The 15,411-nt window shown below is 42.9% G+C and overlaps 1 protein-coding gene across 3 annotated transcripts in view; it reads right to left on the bottom strand.

Moving 5' to 3' along the window:
- Positions 1-15,411, bottom strand: part of LPAR4 (lysophosphatidic acid receptor 4) — an 82,602-nt gene that overhangs the window by 33,326 nt on the left and 33,865 nt on the right. The gene's annotated exons all lie outside the window — the stretch shown is intronic.

Raw genomic sequence — 15,411 nt, 5'->3', positions numbered from 1 at the left:
GGAATTGTCAAAATTTATGGGGAGAATGGGGGGTTTGGTGTTAGCCCATGATCTGATCTCTGTGGATTGTGCAGGTTTGTATAGGCAGGATGGAGTTCATCTGTCTGGGATTGGGACGGATATCTTTTTGAGTACACTTCAAGACTTGTTGGAAGATTGTTTAAAAAAGGATTTGGCTGCAGCTTTTGTTATGGGGGAGCGGTGACAAGATGGAATCTGTCACCGCTTGTGGCCTGGATGAGGGGTTTAAGAGGCACCAGAAGCGGTTAAATGAATATTATGAAATATATATGAAATAGAAATGAACTCGTGGGCGGAACCGCCATGAGTAAGAGGTGGCTTGACGGTACCGTAAGTCACATGGGTGGAGGGGGGTAAGGTGGGAAGAAAGTGAGCCAGTTCGTTACCGAATGGCTTAACATTATTAACGTTCTGTGAAGTGGGAAGAAAGTGAGCCAGTTCGTTACCGAATGGCTTAAAATTATTAACCGCTTTGTGAAGTTAAAATGGTGAAGGAGAGTGATATGTTACTAAGTTAATGTTAAGTGAAATGAATTTTATTAATAATTGAAAATAAAGCTGCAGCCAAAATTTTATTCCAAAAAGAAAATGTTGTTGGAGTTATTTGTAAATTATAAGAGTGTGTTAGAGGCTGCCTGAAGTGCGAATGTCAATGTTAAGTCATCTCCAGCACTTTCACTGGGAGCCTGTTTCCCTGAAGAAGGTGTGTGAGGATCTAAAGGTGAAGAAACAATGTGACAAGGCGACGGCCGTGGACAGAAGGATGCTAGGCTGCATAGAGAGGGGTATAACCAGCAGAAGAAAGGAGGTGTTGATGTCCCTCTACAAGTCATTGGCGAGACCCCACTTGGAGTACTGTGTTCAGTTTTCGAGGCTGTATCTTGCTAAAGGTACAAAAAGACTGGAAGCGGTTCAAAGAAAAGCTACAAAAATGGTATGGGATTTGCGTTGCAAACCGTATGAGGAGAGACTTGCTGACCTGAACATGTATACCTTGGAGGAAAGGAGAAACAGGGGTGACATGATACAGATGTTCAAATATTTGAAAGGTGTTAATCTGCAAACGAACCTTATCCAGAGACGGGAAGGCAGTAGAACTAGAGGACATGAATTGAGGTTGAAGGGGAGCAGACTCGGGAGTAATGTCAGGAAGTATTTTTTCAGAGAGAGGGTGGTGAATATGTGGAATGCCCTCCCACAGGAGGTTATGGAGACAAAAACGGTAATGGAATTCAAACATGCGTGGGATAAACACAAAGGAATCCTGTTTAGAAGGAATGGATCCACGGAATCTTAGCAGAGATTAGTTGGCGACGCCAGTAATTGGGAAGCGAAACCGGTGCTGGTCCTGATCGTGACTGAATAGATATGGATGGGCTGGAGTGTAAATTTTAAGGGGTTTCAACGTTAGCTTCAGAACTTAGTACAAGAACAGTGCTAGGCAGACTTCTACGGTCTGTGCCCTGAGAATGGCAAGGACAAGTCAAACTCGGGTATAAAGTATCACATACCATGTAAAATGAGTTTATCTTGTTGGGCAGACTGGATGGACTGTACAGGTCTTTATCTGCCATCATTTACTATGTTACTATGTAAGTAGGGAAAACTGAAAGCGATTAATGAAATAAACTCTTACTCGTCCCCATCATGAGCTACAGGTACATAATTTGCATCAAATTGCAATCAATGAAGGCAAGATAATAATATGAGCGAGAGAAATAAAGTTGGATTTCTATAACTGTTGCCTCTAAAAACAGCATGTCAGACTAACCAAGCCAAGGTCAATTAGTCTGAAGGCTGTGTTCTGGGGCAATACATTGCTACAATGGAACAATATGGAACACAATAGTCCAGTGGTCTGCTACACGAGAAGAGAAAAATATACAAGCTAGACCAAGTACGGCATCATATTATAGTACCCTAGGAAGATTTATCATAGTGTGATGGCTAAATACTCATATGCATTTGCTATAGCAGTCAAAATCTCTGGTAAGCTGTTTTGGCAACAAACACACTGTTGGTTGTTGGGAGAGCCCCATAGGCGTAGTTTGACTGTTTCATTTGGGGGGGGCAAAGAATGGGCTGAGCATATTAGCATATCATTTGCATATATACATATGCAAATGATATGTTAATATGCTCCGCCCATATATACATATGCAAATGCATATGCTAATATGGAGGAAGGAATTGAAATTTACAGGCAAAATATCACAGATGCACATTTCAAAAAGCTGACACATTTCAATTAATAAATTATGAATAAAATACTTTTATCTACCTTTGTTGTCTGATCATTTAGTTTTTCTATTCGCTTTGGTCCCAGTGTCTTCTGTTTTATGCAGTGTCTTCTTTCCAGTAGGCTTCCCTCTGCTCCCCACCCTCCCAGTCCCATCCATCTTCTGTTCCTTCCCTCTGCTCCACCATCCCTCCGTCCCATCCATCTTCTGCTCCTTCCCTCTGCTGTGCCTGACCTCTCCCAATCCCATCCATCTCCTGGTCCATCCCTCTGCTCCCCACCCCTCCTTCTGTCCCCATGCAACCCTCTAGTCTGGAGTTAGCAGTGCAGGAGAAGGGTACAGATAAGAGAGATTTAGCCAATGAACAGAGTTTTCAGAGAGGAGTGTAAGGAAATATAAGAGTGGAGAGGTACTGAGGAGCTGCAGAGTGAATGCACTTGTAAGTCAATAACAGGAGTTTGAACTCTATGTGGAAATGGATATGGAGCCAATGAAGTGACTTGAGGAGAGGGCTAATATGAGCATAGCGACACTGGCAGAATATAAGCCATGCAGCAGAATTTTGAACAGCCTGAACAGATCAATATGTCTGCAATTTCCCCACCCCTGTCTGTTCGTCTGTCCAATTTAGATTGTAAGCTCTGTTGAGCAGGGACTGTCTTTTCATGTTAATTTGTACAGCGCTGCGTAAGTCTAGAAGAGCTATAGAAATGTTTAATAGTAGTAGTAGTAGTAGTAGTAGTAGTAGTAATAGTAATATGTCTAAAACTGAGATTTTGTTAGTATCCAATGATTCTCCTCTCCATTTTCTTTCCGAGGTGGAAGCATCTAGTACCATTATTAAGATTTCCTCTGTGGTAAAACATTTTGGGGTCCTCTTTAACATTGATTTATCTTTTTCAGCTCAGATTTGAGTTGTGGTAAGGGCATCTCTTTTTCAAGTTGCATTTGCTTAGGAAGCTATATCCCTTTATCCTTCTATGTGATTTTCAACAAGCTCTGCAGAGTTTAATCTTGTCAGGGTTGGACTATTGTAGCATTTGTTATGCTGTGTATGTACATGCCTTGTAAGTTGTGATGAACTCTACTATTCGTTTGATATTTGGTTTATCTAAATATGGCCATATTACCCCTTTTCTTCAAAGTTTGTGCTGGTTATCTGTGCAGGACAGGATAAAAATATCGACTTTTGTTGTTGGTCCATCAATGTGTGTACCAAGAATCATCTCAGTATTTGATGGACTGTCTTTGTTGGTATCATCCAAAGCGGGCACTTCATTCTGACTGTTCTTGTACTTTAGAGGTGCCTAACTTTTGACTTTTTCATCTGGAATGTACTAGGAAAACTATTTTTTCTGTAGCAGGCCCTACAGAATACAACAAACTCCCTGTTTTTCCTAGGAATCAGAAGAACTTTGGACTCTTAAAAAAAAAAAAAAAAAACTACTACTGAAGGAGTATTTCTTGAAATAAGCTGCAATCTGCTTTCATTACAGTATGGACACTGTGCAGTGATGAGCCTGTTTGTATTATTTTGATTGCTATGTTTGTTAAGTTTATTGTATTGTGTTTTTTTTATATTGTGCATGTGGCTTTTTGTATCTTGCTCTGGATAAGAGCGGTTTATAAATAATAATAAATGAAAAATATCAAAACTGCAAAGGGGTGTAACAAAAGCTTGTGCATAATAGGCAATCTGACAGGTGAAGGAACTGACAAAGAGTTCACTCACATAAAACCTTTCAGCAATTTCCGCACTATACAAGATGCAGAGAGATCCTTGATACCTTGTAATTTACATAAGAAACGGATCCCTGACAAAGCAGCCATCACCACCATCCCAGACCAACCGGATTAAAAAGCAAAACCCAAAAAATCAAGGACTACCCGTAACTAGGGAGGAATCACAGAATACTAGCCACATTCAAAAATTCATAAAAATGCTTCCAACCCTTCTCATATGGCTTCTAGGTGCTCTGAGCCAGAGAAGAATGAAGTAAACTCTTCAAGACAGCTGAATAACATCCCACAATTCCAGAGGCATCTGCTAAGGCCAATCACTCACAAAGCAAGAAACCAAAGCCACTAAAATTGAGAAAGAGAATCAGTGATTTTATTAGTGACCCTGGGGGATATGCTTAGCAGTCAGTGTTAACTTCAACAACAGTGAATGTTAGACAATGAGGGGCATTTTCAAAAGAAACATCTAAGTCAGAATTTGGGCGTTTTACAAAGACGTCCAAATTCCGAGGCGGGAAGGAGGTCATTTTCGAAAAAGATGGACATCCATCTTTTGTGTTTGAAACTACCATGGACGTCCTTGGATTTGGACGTCTTTGATTTTCGGCCATTTTCGAAACAAAGACGTCCAAGTTTAAAACATCCAAAGTCAAGCCATTTGGACATGGGAGGAGCCAGCATTTTTAGTAGACTGGTCCCCCTGATATGCCAGGACAGCAATCGGGCACCCTAGGGGGCACTGCAGTGGACTTCATAAAATGCTCCTAGGTACACAGCTCCCTTACCTTGTGTGCTGAGCCCCCCAAAACCCACTACCCCCAACTGTACACCATTACCATAGCCATTACGGGTGAAGGGAGCACCTATATGTGGGTACAGTGGGTTTCTGGTGGGATCACAGTTTCCTGCACAAGTGAACAGGTAGTGGGGGGGATGGGCCTGGGTCCACCTGTCTGAAGTGCACTAAACTACTCCAGGGACCTGCATACTGCTGTCATGGACCTGAATATGACATCTGAGGCTGGCAAGTAATGTTCTTCATCACACTTTTTGAGGGTGGGAGGGGGTTAGTGATCACTGGGGGAGTAAGGGGAGGTCATCCCTGATTCCCTCCAGTGGTCAGCCTGTCATTTGGGGCAACATTTTGTGCCTTATTCATAAGAAAAACAGATCTAGCTCAAAACATCCAAGTTTTAGTGCTGGACGTTTTTGCTTTGTTCCATTATGGCTCAAAGACATCCAAGTCTTAGGAACACCCAAGACCTGCCTTGAACACGCCTCTGATACACCCCCTTGAGATTTGGACGCCCTTGCGACGGACTTCAGAGAAAGACATCCAAAATGCGGTTTCGATTATACTGATTTGGATGTTTCTGTGAGATGGACGTCCAAGTGTTGATTTATGCCCCTATTTGGACGTCCATCTCTTTTGAAAACGAGTCTGCATGACTCTCAATAATTCTGATAACAACAGACAGGATGTTGTCTATTGAGTGCTTCTGCCACTGCTATATTATCTGATCTCCACACAGATTAACCAGACAATCCCCCCCCCCCCCCCACACACACACACAGCACCAAGGCAACCAACACAGAGAATAATTCCAAAAATACGATATTAGCACACCAACCCTGATCAATCCAACTCTGAGGCCACTGTTCAGTACACCATTCCCCTGTAAAATAAACTCCAAAACTCTTCCCACCAGAAGCATCCGAAAATAATTCTAAATCCCAATTAGAAACCCAGATGCAGGCCAAATTCGAACCTCATTAAAGTCCCACAAAAAAGAGAGCCAAACACGCAAATCTTCTTTAACACTGGTGGGAATCCTAATGAAACAATGATGCTAATGCCTTTATCACAGCTTGGTAAATGGGCCCCTGTAACAGTTAGCATTGTAAGCTTATCATCAATTTGCATCATGTGAAACATTTGCTGGAGATCCATGTGAGAGCTACAGTTATTAATTGTAAGGTACTCCCACCGATGGCTACAGATCACGTACAGAAATGTGTTTATCTATTTAGAAAGGATTTCTATCTTGCTATACAAATCTAAGTGGGGTATAACCAACATAGACAGCAAAACACATAAAAGACCATAAAACATGTCTTACGTTGTCATAAGCAAAGCTCTACTTAAATTATATTTAGATAATCCCCTAAAAAGAAATCATGCCTGAAACATCTGTAAACAACTTTAACTGCAGCAGGATAGAGCCACCCAGGGCATCTATCGGGATAGTGGCTGCCATTATCCAGGGCCAAAAAAAAATCAATTAATAAATGACTACTTAGAAGCGCCTTGCAGCATACACGACTCACAGTATTCTATAAGTTGCGTGCGTTGTAGGCAGAACAGCCTACTTGCATTTACGTGCCAAGCTACATGCATGCTATGTTTACAGAATAGCGCCTTGCACTTATATATATATTTGCCAGTTAAGGGCGCCAATCCTGTGCATAAGTGCTAGCAAGCATTGGCATGCAATTGGCACCATAAATTAGGGGTGCCTTATATATTTGCCCTTGAAAACATTAGCAAAATGAAATTGAAAAAAAAAGTCTGTGGTTACTAGCTGCTTCCAGAGTGATACAAAATCCCTAGAAACTAGTTGGAAAAAACCCATATAAATATTTTGACTATCAAGCTGAAGGAGGCTCTGATCCAATGAACACAACTTGTGCAGCAAACAAACTGTCTACCTCGATCACCAGCTGACTCCACTGAGGGTCTAATCCAATACTCTCCTTGAGCCTATATAGCTGAACTTATCTGCCCTTGCATGCCTAATTATGCAGGAATATAATATAATGTATTTATATTCTTCAGATCCACTTTTGGGAAGAATAATCCAAATCATAGTTAATTGATGCTAGGTTCCACCCTAGGAGTCAGCACCCAAGAAAAAGATCTAGGTGTCATCATGGACAATACATGAAATTTTCTGCCCATTGTGTGGTGGCAGTCAATAAAGCAAACAGAATGTTAGGAATTATTATAAATGGATAGAAAATAAGACCAAGAATATTATAATGCATCTGTATCGCTCCATGGTGTTTCCATACCTTGAGTATTATGTGCAATTCTGGGTGTTGTATCTTAAATAAGATACAGCAGAATTTTAGAAAAGGTTCAAAGAAGGACAACCAAAATGATTAAGTGGATGGAACCCCTCTCATATGAGGAAAGGCTTAAGAGGTTAGGGCTCTTCAACTTGGAAAAGAGATGGCTGAGGGGAGATATGATAGCGGTCTACAAAATACTGTGTGGTGTAGAATGGGTAAACATAAATCAATTTTTTACTTTTTCAAAAAGTACAAAGACTAGAGAACACTCAAGAAAGTTACATGGTATTACTTTAAAAATGAACAGGAGGAAATATTTTTTCACTCGATGAATAGTTAAGCTCTGGAACTCGTTGCCAGAGGATGGGATATCAGTAGTTAGTATATCTGGATCTAAAAAAGGTTTGGACAAGTTCCTGGAGGAAAAGTTCATAGCCTGCTATTGAGATAGACATAGGGAAAGCCACTGCTTTTCCCTGGAATCAGCAGTATGAATCTTACTACTATCTGCGATTATATCAGGTGATTGTGACCTGAATTGGTCACTGTTGGAAGCAGGATACTGGGCTAGATTGACCATTGGTCTGACCCAGTATGGCTATTTTTTTTAAATTATTAGTATTATTTTCAAAAGGCCCTGTTTACTAAGCCGCGGTATAGGCATGCTAACATTTTAGCATGCGCTAAAAATCAGTGCGCGCTGATAGAGACACCCATTATATTCCTATGGGTGTCTCTAATGTTAGTGCGTGCTAATTTTTACTGCATGCTAAAAAGTTTGCATGTCTACAGTACAGCTTAGTAAACAGGGCCCAAAACATGTTAAAAATAAACACTAAAGAAAAATATATATATATTGCAAATAAAATATATCCACATTACTACATTCCAGTCCACTTCAAGGGGAATCTTTTCTAAACAATTGAAGAACGGTAAACTTAAATAAAACAATTCAAAGAAATAGCTGACCTGAAGATCATAAATCTAAACTCTAATCACGTCCAATACCTCAATATAAAACTTAATTATTTTTTATATTAGAATTATCCAGAAGAAAATTCTTCAAATGCATGGAATTAAAAAAAAAAAAATAAAACAAAAAAACATAAGAATTTCCTCTATATGTCACCAGACATTTACAAGGACACTTAAGGAAAAATGTGGCTCCCACAGCCGACTTTTGGGTTAAGCTGTAGAAAAGCCTTTCGCTTTAATTGTGTAGGTCTGGAGACATCAGGAAACATTGTTATAGCCTGACCACAGGACAACACATTCTTAGTAGGAAAATATGCTTTTAGAACAAACATCTTTTGAACCTCGGATTAGTAAGATATTAGCAAAGTTGCTCTTTTTAAAATAACATCCTGAGAGGATTCCAAAAAATTTGACAAAGCCAAACGATTGGGGGAATTAACTGAGTCAAAAGCTCCTTCTTGACTTGGAATTTTATCACCATAGGGGAAGATAATACAAATTACTAACATTGACAGAATTGATAAACAGTTATAAGATAGCTCTTAAATACATTTGGAAAAGTTCTAGAGGAGTCAAAAAATGGATCACAGGAAAATTTAATAAATTTAGATTCATGCTCTAGAAGTACTTTCCAAATGAAGATGAACAGCCGAACTGTCTTTAGTAACAGCAGATGTTATTATCATTTCTAAAGGCTATTGTGTTTTTATGGACGTGCTAAGGGCACTTTTTTACTGCAGCTTAGTAAAAGGACCCCTAGATCTTATTGCTACTACTACTACTTATCATTTCTATAGCGCTACTAGACGTATGCAGAGCTGTACATTGAACATGTAAGAGACAGTCCAAGCTTGACAGAGCTTATAATCTAATCAAGGAAGACAGACAGGACAAATAAGGTATAAGGGAATTACTCAAGGTGGGAATTATAAAACAGACATGGGTACTGAACAAGTGAATAGGAGTTAGGAGTTAATAGCAGCTTCAAAAAGGTTGCCTTTTAGCCTAGATTTGAAGATGACGAGAGCAGGAGCTTGATGTACTAATTCAGGAAGTCTATTCCAGGCGTATGGTGCAGCAAGATAAAAGGAACGGAGTCTGGAGTTCACAGTGGAGAAGAAGGGTACAGATAAAAGAAATTTACCCAAAGAATGGAGTTCCCAGGGAAGAGTGTAGGCAGAGATAAAAGAGGAGAAGCAGAGTGAATGCACTTGTAAGTCAATAAGAGGAGTTTGAATTGTATGCAGAAACAGATAGGGAACCAATGAAGTGACTTGCGGAGAGGGCTAATATGAGCATAGAGACACTGGTAGAATATAAGTCGTGCAGCAGAGTTTTGAACAGATTGAAGGGGAGAAAGATAGCTGAGTGGGAGGCCTGTGAGAAGCAAGTTGCAGTACTCTAAGCAAGAGGTGATAAGAGTGTGGATAAGGGCTTTGGTAGTGTGCTCAGAAAGGAAGAGACAAATTTTAGTGATGTTATAGAGAGAGGAATGACAGGTTTTAGCAGTCTGTTGGATATGTGCAGAGAAAGAGAGAGAGGCATCAAAGATGACCCCAAGGTTACAAGCTAATGAGACAGGGAGGAAGAGAGTGTAATCCAAAGAGATAGAGAATGGAGGAAGAGGAGAGGTGGGTTTAGGGGGAAAAGAAGTTCAGTCTTGGCCATGTTTAGTTTCAGATGGCGGTGAGACATCCAGGCAGCAATGTCAGACAACCAGGCTGAGACTTGGATCTGGAATTCTGCTGAAATTTCTGGTGTGGAGAGGTAGATCTGGGAGTCATCAGCATAAAGGTGATACTGAAAATCATGGGAAGAAATCAGAGCATCAAGGGAAGAAGTATAGATGGAGAAGACATCTCAAGACAGAGCCCTGAGGTACACCAACTGATAGTGGGACAGAAGTGCAGGAGGATTCATCACAGCATACACTAAAAGTGTGATGGCAGAAATAAGAAGAAAACCAAGAAAAAAAAAGAGCCCTGAAATCCAAGTGAGAACAGCGTATCAAGGAGTAGGTGATGAACAACAGTGACAAAAGCATCAGACAGATCGAGAAGGATGAGGATAGAATAGAGAGACCGTTGGATCTGACCAAGAACAGGTCATCGGAGACTTTAGCAAGGGCTGTTTCAGTTGAATGTAGAGGGCGAAAGCCAGACTGAAGTGGATTCAAGAATAGCTTGAGATGAAAAAGTCAAGACAACAGCAGTGCACAGCACATTCAAGTATCCTGGATAGGAAAGGGAGGAGGGAGATGGGGCGATAGTTGGAAGGGCAGATAGGGAGTGCTACTAAAACAGTACACATTAGTGGTAAAATAATTCCTCTTATCATTGATAACTACACCTCTAAATAATATAAAATGTCTATATATAATGTGTTTTGGAGCTTGAAGAGTTATCTCTCTGTTGCTGAATTGCAAGGTATACATGCACAACCCTTCAGTCGTGACCAGATAGGTGGTTTGGACATCCAAAGCCAAAGACTAACACTGAAGGAAGGGTGCTGAAGGCACCACATGGACCGTGGAAGTTGAGGACAGTGATCTTGAAAGGAATGCAAGGGAGGGTGAGTGCCTGTAGAAGGACTAGGGTATAAATAAATAGTGCTGAGGGGGTTAGGGGTGAAGAGGGAAGGAGCAAGGGACAATGCTGAGTGAAAGGGTGATAAGAGAGGAAGAGTACTTAATGGAGGTGCCTTGGGGCGATAGGAAGGGAAGGAGGGACTGAGTAAGAGAATGCCTGGGGGGAAAGGAAAGAAGAGAGAGTGCCAGAAGGAGAATGAGGAAAATGAAATATGTATGTAGATAGATAGATAGACAGACAAGAGAGAGAGAGAAAGAAAGAGAGTGGAGGATAGAAAAAGGGAGAGAATGTATGAGGGGCTGAGAAGAGAGAATGTTAGAGAGAAGGGGAACGGGGAAGGGCCGGCATTGGCGGGGAGGGGGGGCGGAACAGGGCAGCAGCCCTGGGTCCCACAGCTTCAAGGGGCCCCACCCTGTGTTTCCTTCAGTATGTGGCAGCATTGCAATCAGCAGCGGCATGCAGGCACAGTACAAGCTGCTGGTGGTGGCAACAATCAGAGCAGCAGTAGCGCACAGATGTAGCACAAAATCCGCAGGGGCGGTGTTGCATCAGTAGGCAGCAGGCCAAGAAGGTTTGATGGCAGCAGTCATATCATCAGTTGCGCCGCAGGCAGCACAAATCAATTTGGAAGTGTTGTCAGCGCTGATCACGTTGTTACTTCGAGGAGGAGAGAGGGGGGGGGGGGGGGCCATGATTGGCTGAAGTACAGCGCATGCAAAGCACTAACCACCCCCACACCCTTTGAACTTACTTCTTGCTGGGCCTGCTGGCCGCTTATGAAATTGAAAGTTCTCCTGCCTCCCTCGTCCACTCCCCCAGGCATAGAACTACAAATTCTACAATGTGCCTGTGGAGGGGGTGGGGAAATGAGTACTTTCAGTTTCAAAGCAGGCCCAGCAGGATGTTCAAAAGAATGATGAGGTGATTTTGGAATGCAAGTGCTGTGCTGCAGCCTGCTTGGATTGTTTCCTGGGCTGGCTTCCCACCACACAGCATGCAGACCAAAGCAGCTGCAGCCAGCACCTGACCAGCCACAACAGAGAAATATCCAGTTGAGGAGAACGGAGTCACCAAGTGGTTAGCAGCATTGAAGCCTAAAGGCCAAGGAAGTCCTGTGCCAGGCCAACTCAGTGCCAGTTTGCCTATGCGCAGAGGCTAGTTGCAAATTGGTGCCTTTGGGGTAAGCAGAATGGGTTTTTTTTTCTGTTTTGGAATCATATAAATTCTTTTTAATAAAAAAACAAAAGCATGCAGTAAACCAATGGTCATTTACTGTCCTGGATAGTTTCACCCATCCATCCCTCTCCCTACCATGCAGCCTCCCTATAACTAATCAGGGGAGGGCAGGGAGGAGAGGGAATCAGAGGGGTCCCCCCCTCCTTAATTTCTGCCCTGAGCCCCAGAAGGTCTAAAACAGGCTCTGAAAGGGGGAGGGGGAGAGAGAGTGTCTGGTCAATTTTATTTTTGTTACATTTGTACCCCGCGCTTTCCCACTCATGGCAGGCTCAATGCAGCTTACATATTGTATACAGGTACTTATTTGTACCTGGGGTAATGGAGGGTTAAGTGACTTGCCCAGAGTCACAAGGAGCTGCCTGTGCTTGAAGTAGGAATTGAACTCAGTTCCTCAGTTCCCCAGGACCAAAGTCCACCACCCTAACCACTAGGCCACTCCTCTACTGCTAAAGAGTAGGAGATGGTGAGAGAAAAAGTCCCTGGTCAGGATGGAGGGGTGAGGCAAATTCCAGGGTCCATTTGAACCCTGGCTTCCCTAGTTTCCAGCCATTGTTCTAACCTAAGCAAGTAAGAGCAGAAATAAATCAGGAAACTGGCCTGCGCTTTCCTTCTAACACTTCATGATATAGATATAATTAGTACTCATCCTTTGAGTTTAAATATTTAAAGGACATTATTCACGCAGGATTTCCCTATACTATCCCCAGCCAGGTCTTCCTTGTCTGTGTGCTAATGACCAGAAGAGGGAATTTTTTTAAACCACAGGTTCAAAAGTTCTGGCAACTTTCACAACAGCCAGTTGTGCTAATGGTATAAGACTCTAGTGCATGCAAATATGACATAGTAACACGCTTTTGTTTAGCTTGGCCAAGCATTGGTACAGAAAGAACTGAGACAGCCAAACTCTCAGTCATTTTGGGCTACGGTTTTGTTTTTGTCTAGTATGAATCAGGATGTTTAATTGCAGCATAATAATGAAAATCAGTGAGTCAGCCATGCCCATGGAAGAGTGAGTGGAGTAATTCATATGCTGCTAAGCACACTTCAGTAAAAGGGTCCGAAAGAGTTTTATATCACCATATTTATCCTTATTTCCTTTATAAACAAAATTTAAGTCCAATTTGCTTTTGAATTCATTTACTGTCGTCTTAAATTCCATTAAATGAATTCTAGGGAAGATACCAAACTGCAAGTTCTGCAGTCATGAATGTTCCTTAAATTTGTCTGATGTTTCTATATTTTGCATTCCCAGATTTATTTTTCTTAGCAAATTTTTCATTTTTGGCATCTACAGGTCATCACTTTCCAGCCTGACTCAGCCCTGGAGCCACATTGACAACTATACAGGATCATAAGAAATAATATATTGCACAAATAAGAAAGAACGAACAGTAAGGTAAATACATGCTAAGTGCATCACCAGAAGGACAATGAGGCAAGAGTTTGAAAATATTGGGAATGAAAGGCACTTGGAATATGAACTACAGAGCACTAGCCGTTCGCTTGCCATCTCAGTTCAGGGTTTTTTTTTTAAATTAGCTTTCTAGTTTAGTTTATTTCTATTCTGCCTATTCTTAAGCGGAGTACAAAAATACATACATAGAGGTTCCTTTTGCTAAGTGCACTAATGGATTTAGCATGCATTAACGATTAGAGCATGCTAAAAGCTAAGAAACCCATTTTATACCTATGGGTTCTTAGCACGGGCGTAGCCAGACTTTGAGGTGGGAAGGGGCCAGAGCCCAAAGTGAGGGGGCACATTTTGTTCCCCCTCCCCACCATCCCCCATCACCGCCTTGCTGCCCCCCACCCACCGCCGCCCTCTGCTGCTACACATACCTTGGCTGGAGGGGATTCCCAACCCCCCGCCAGCTGGAGCACTGCCGCAGCCACCGTACATGCCTTGGCTGGCAGGGGTCCCCAACCCCCGCCAGCTGAAGAACGTTTTCCGCCGCATTTCCTGCCCTGCTCTCTCTTCCCCTTATGTCATGCTCAGTTTCATTAAAATGTGCCTGCCAGATCTGAGGGGAAGAGAGAGCAAGGCAGGAAATGCGGCGGCGCCAGAGACCAGTGCTGGAAAAATGTTTCAGCTGGCGGGAGTAGGGGACCCCCCCCCCACCAGCCAAGGCATGTGCGGCGGTGCTTCAGCTTCAGGGGCACAGATCCAATTTTGAGGGGGCCCAGGCCCCCATGCCCCCCCCCCCCCCCCGTAACCACGCCACTGGTTCTTAGCATTTAGGACCAGATGCTCAAAACTCCAGTGCTGTACTGAACAGCACTGGAGAAACAACACCCATAAATCGCAACAGAGCAACTCCCTAATGCTTAAGGCTAATGAGATGCAAATATAGGCATGTTCTTAGCATTAGAAGTTGTTTGGAAATTAGGGGAAGGATGGTGCCTGGCATATGTGCTCAAGAGTTGTGCATTAATCACAGCTCTCGTTTTCTTTTCATTGGCTGCTTCCTTGCTTATCATTATTCTAGTCCTGAATCGGCCGTGAACTCTCGAAAGGAGTGAATTCTTGAAAGCAGTGTGTTCAAAGGGAGCCCTTCTTAAGGGCACTGTTCTCGGAGCATTGCAGGGAATAGAAAAAGGCCTCATTTTAATCTCACTTTAATGCTACTTGTGCTATCCTTTGGCATGCTCATTGTTCCCCATGCTAGAAACTATTGTGCATTCTGCACTAGCAAATGTGGGCACTAGTCTGATGCTAATGGCCTCTAGTACCCGCATTTTCTTCTGAGCATCGACGCATTAGTGCAGAATAATTGTTAGCACACACTAAATCCATTAGTGCACCTTAGTAAAAGGACCCGATAATCAGTAAAATGCATAAAAATTAACACAAAATAAAACAATCAAAACAGAGAACACTATTACCACCAGGGGCCACGGGGGCCTGGGCCCCCATAAATTTGGTCCTGGACCCCCCTGACGACGACCCTCTCGACTCCGCCGTCACCGTGGGCTACCTTTGCTGGCGGGGGACCCCAACCCCCGCCAGCTGAGGTTCTCTTGCTTCCTGTGGAAGGCTTCGTTCTGTTTCTGATGTCCTACATGTTGTACGTGCAGGACATCAGACTCACAGAAACAGAACAAAGCCTTGCAGATCAAGGCTTCGTTCTGTTTCAGTGAGTCTGACGTCCTGCACTTACAAGGTGTAGGACGTCAGAAACAGAACGAAGCCTTCCACAGGAATGGCGCCAACAGAAACTCTCCTCCTACTGAGGCCGGGTAGGTGGTGGCATTTTTTCTGGGCTTCCACCACGCTACCCCCCCCCCCCCCCCCCCCGGTGCATGATTGTTTTTTTCTGAAACTGAGTATGCAAGAGGGAGGTCCGCCCCTTGCGTATGCTCGTTTTTTACGCATGTTTAGGGGGAAGGACTCCCTTACACATACACAATTTCATCAAAAACTAAGCATGAGCACAGGGGTGGAGGGAGGGTCAGCTAGCACGGCAGCCCAAGAAAAGCGCTGCTAACTGCCTGGCTTTGCGAGGAGGAGTGCTTCCACTAGTGAGGCTTGGGGACTCCCG

The sequence above is a fragment of the Microcaecilia unicolor genome, chromosome 7 (assembly GCF_901765095.1).
Source record: "Microcaecilia unicolor chromosome 7, aMicUni1.1, whole genome shotgun sequence".
NCBI classification, from domain to species: Eukaryota; Metazoa; Chordata; class Amphibia; order Gymnophiona; family Siphonopidae; genus Microcaecilia; species Microcaecilia unicolor.
The sequence above is the reverse complement of the archived record's forward strand: the minus strand, read 5'-3'. Positions and strand labels throughout refer to the sequence as shown.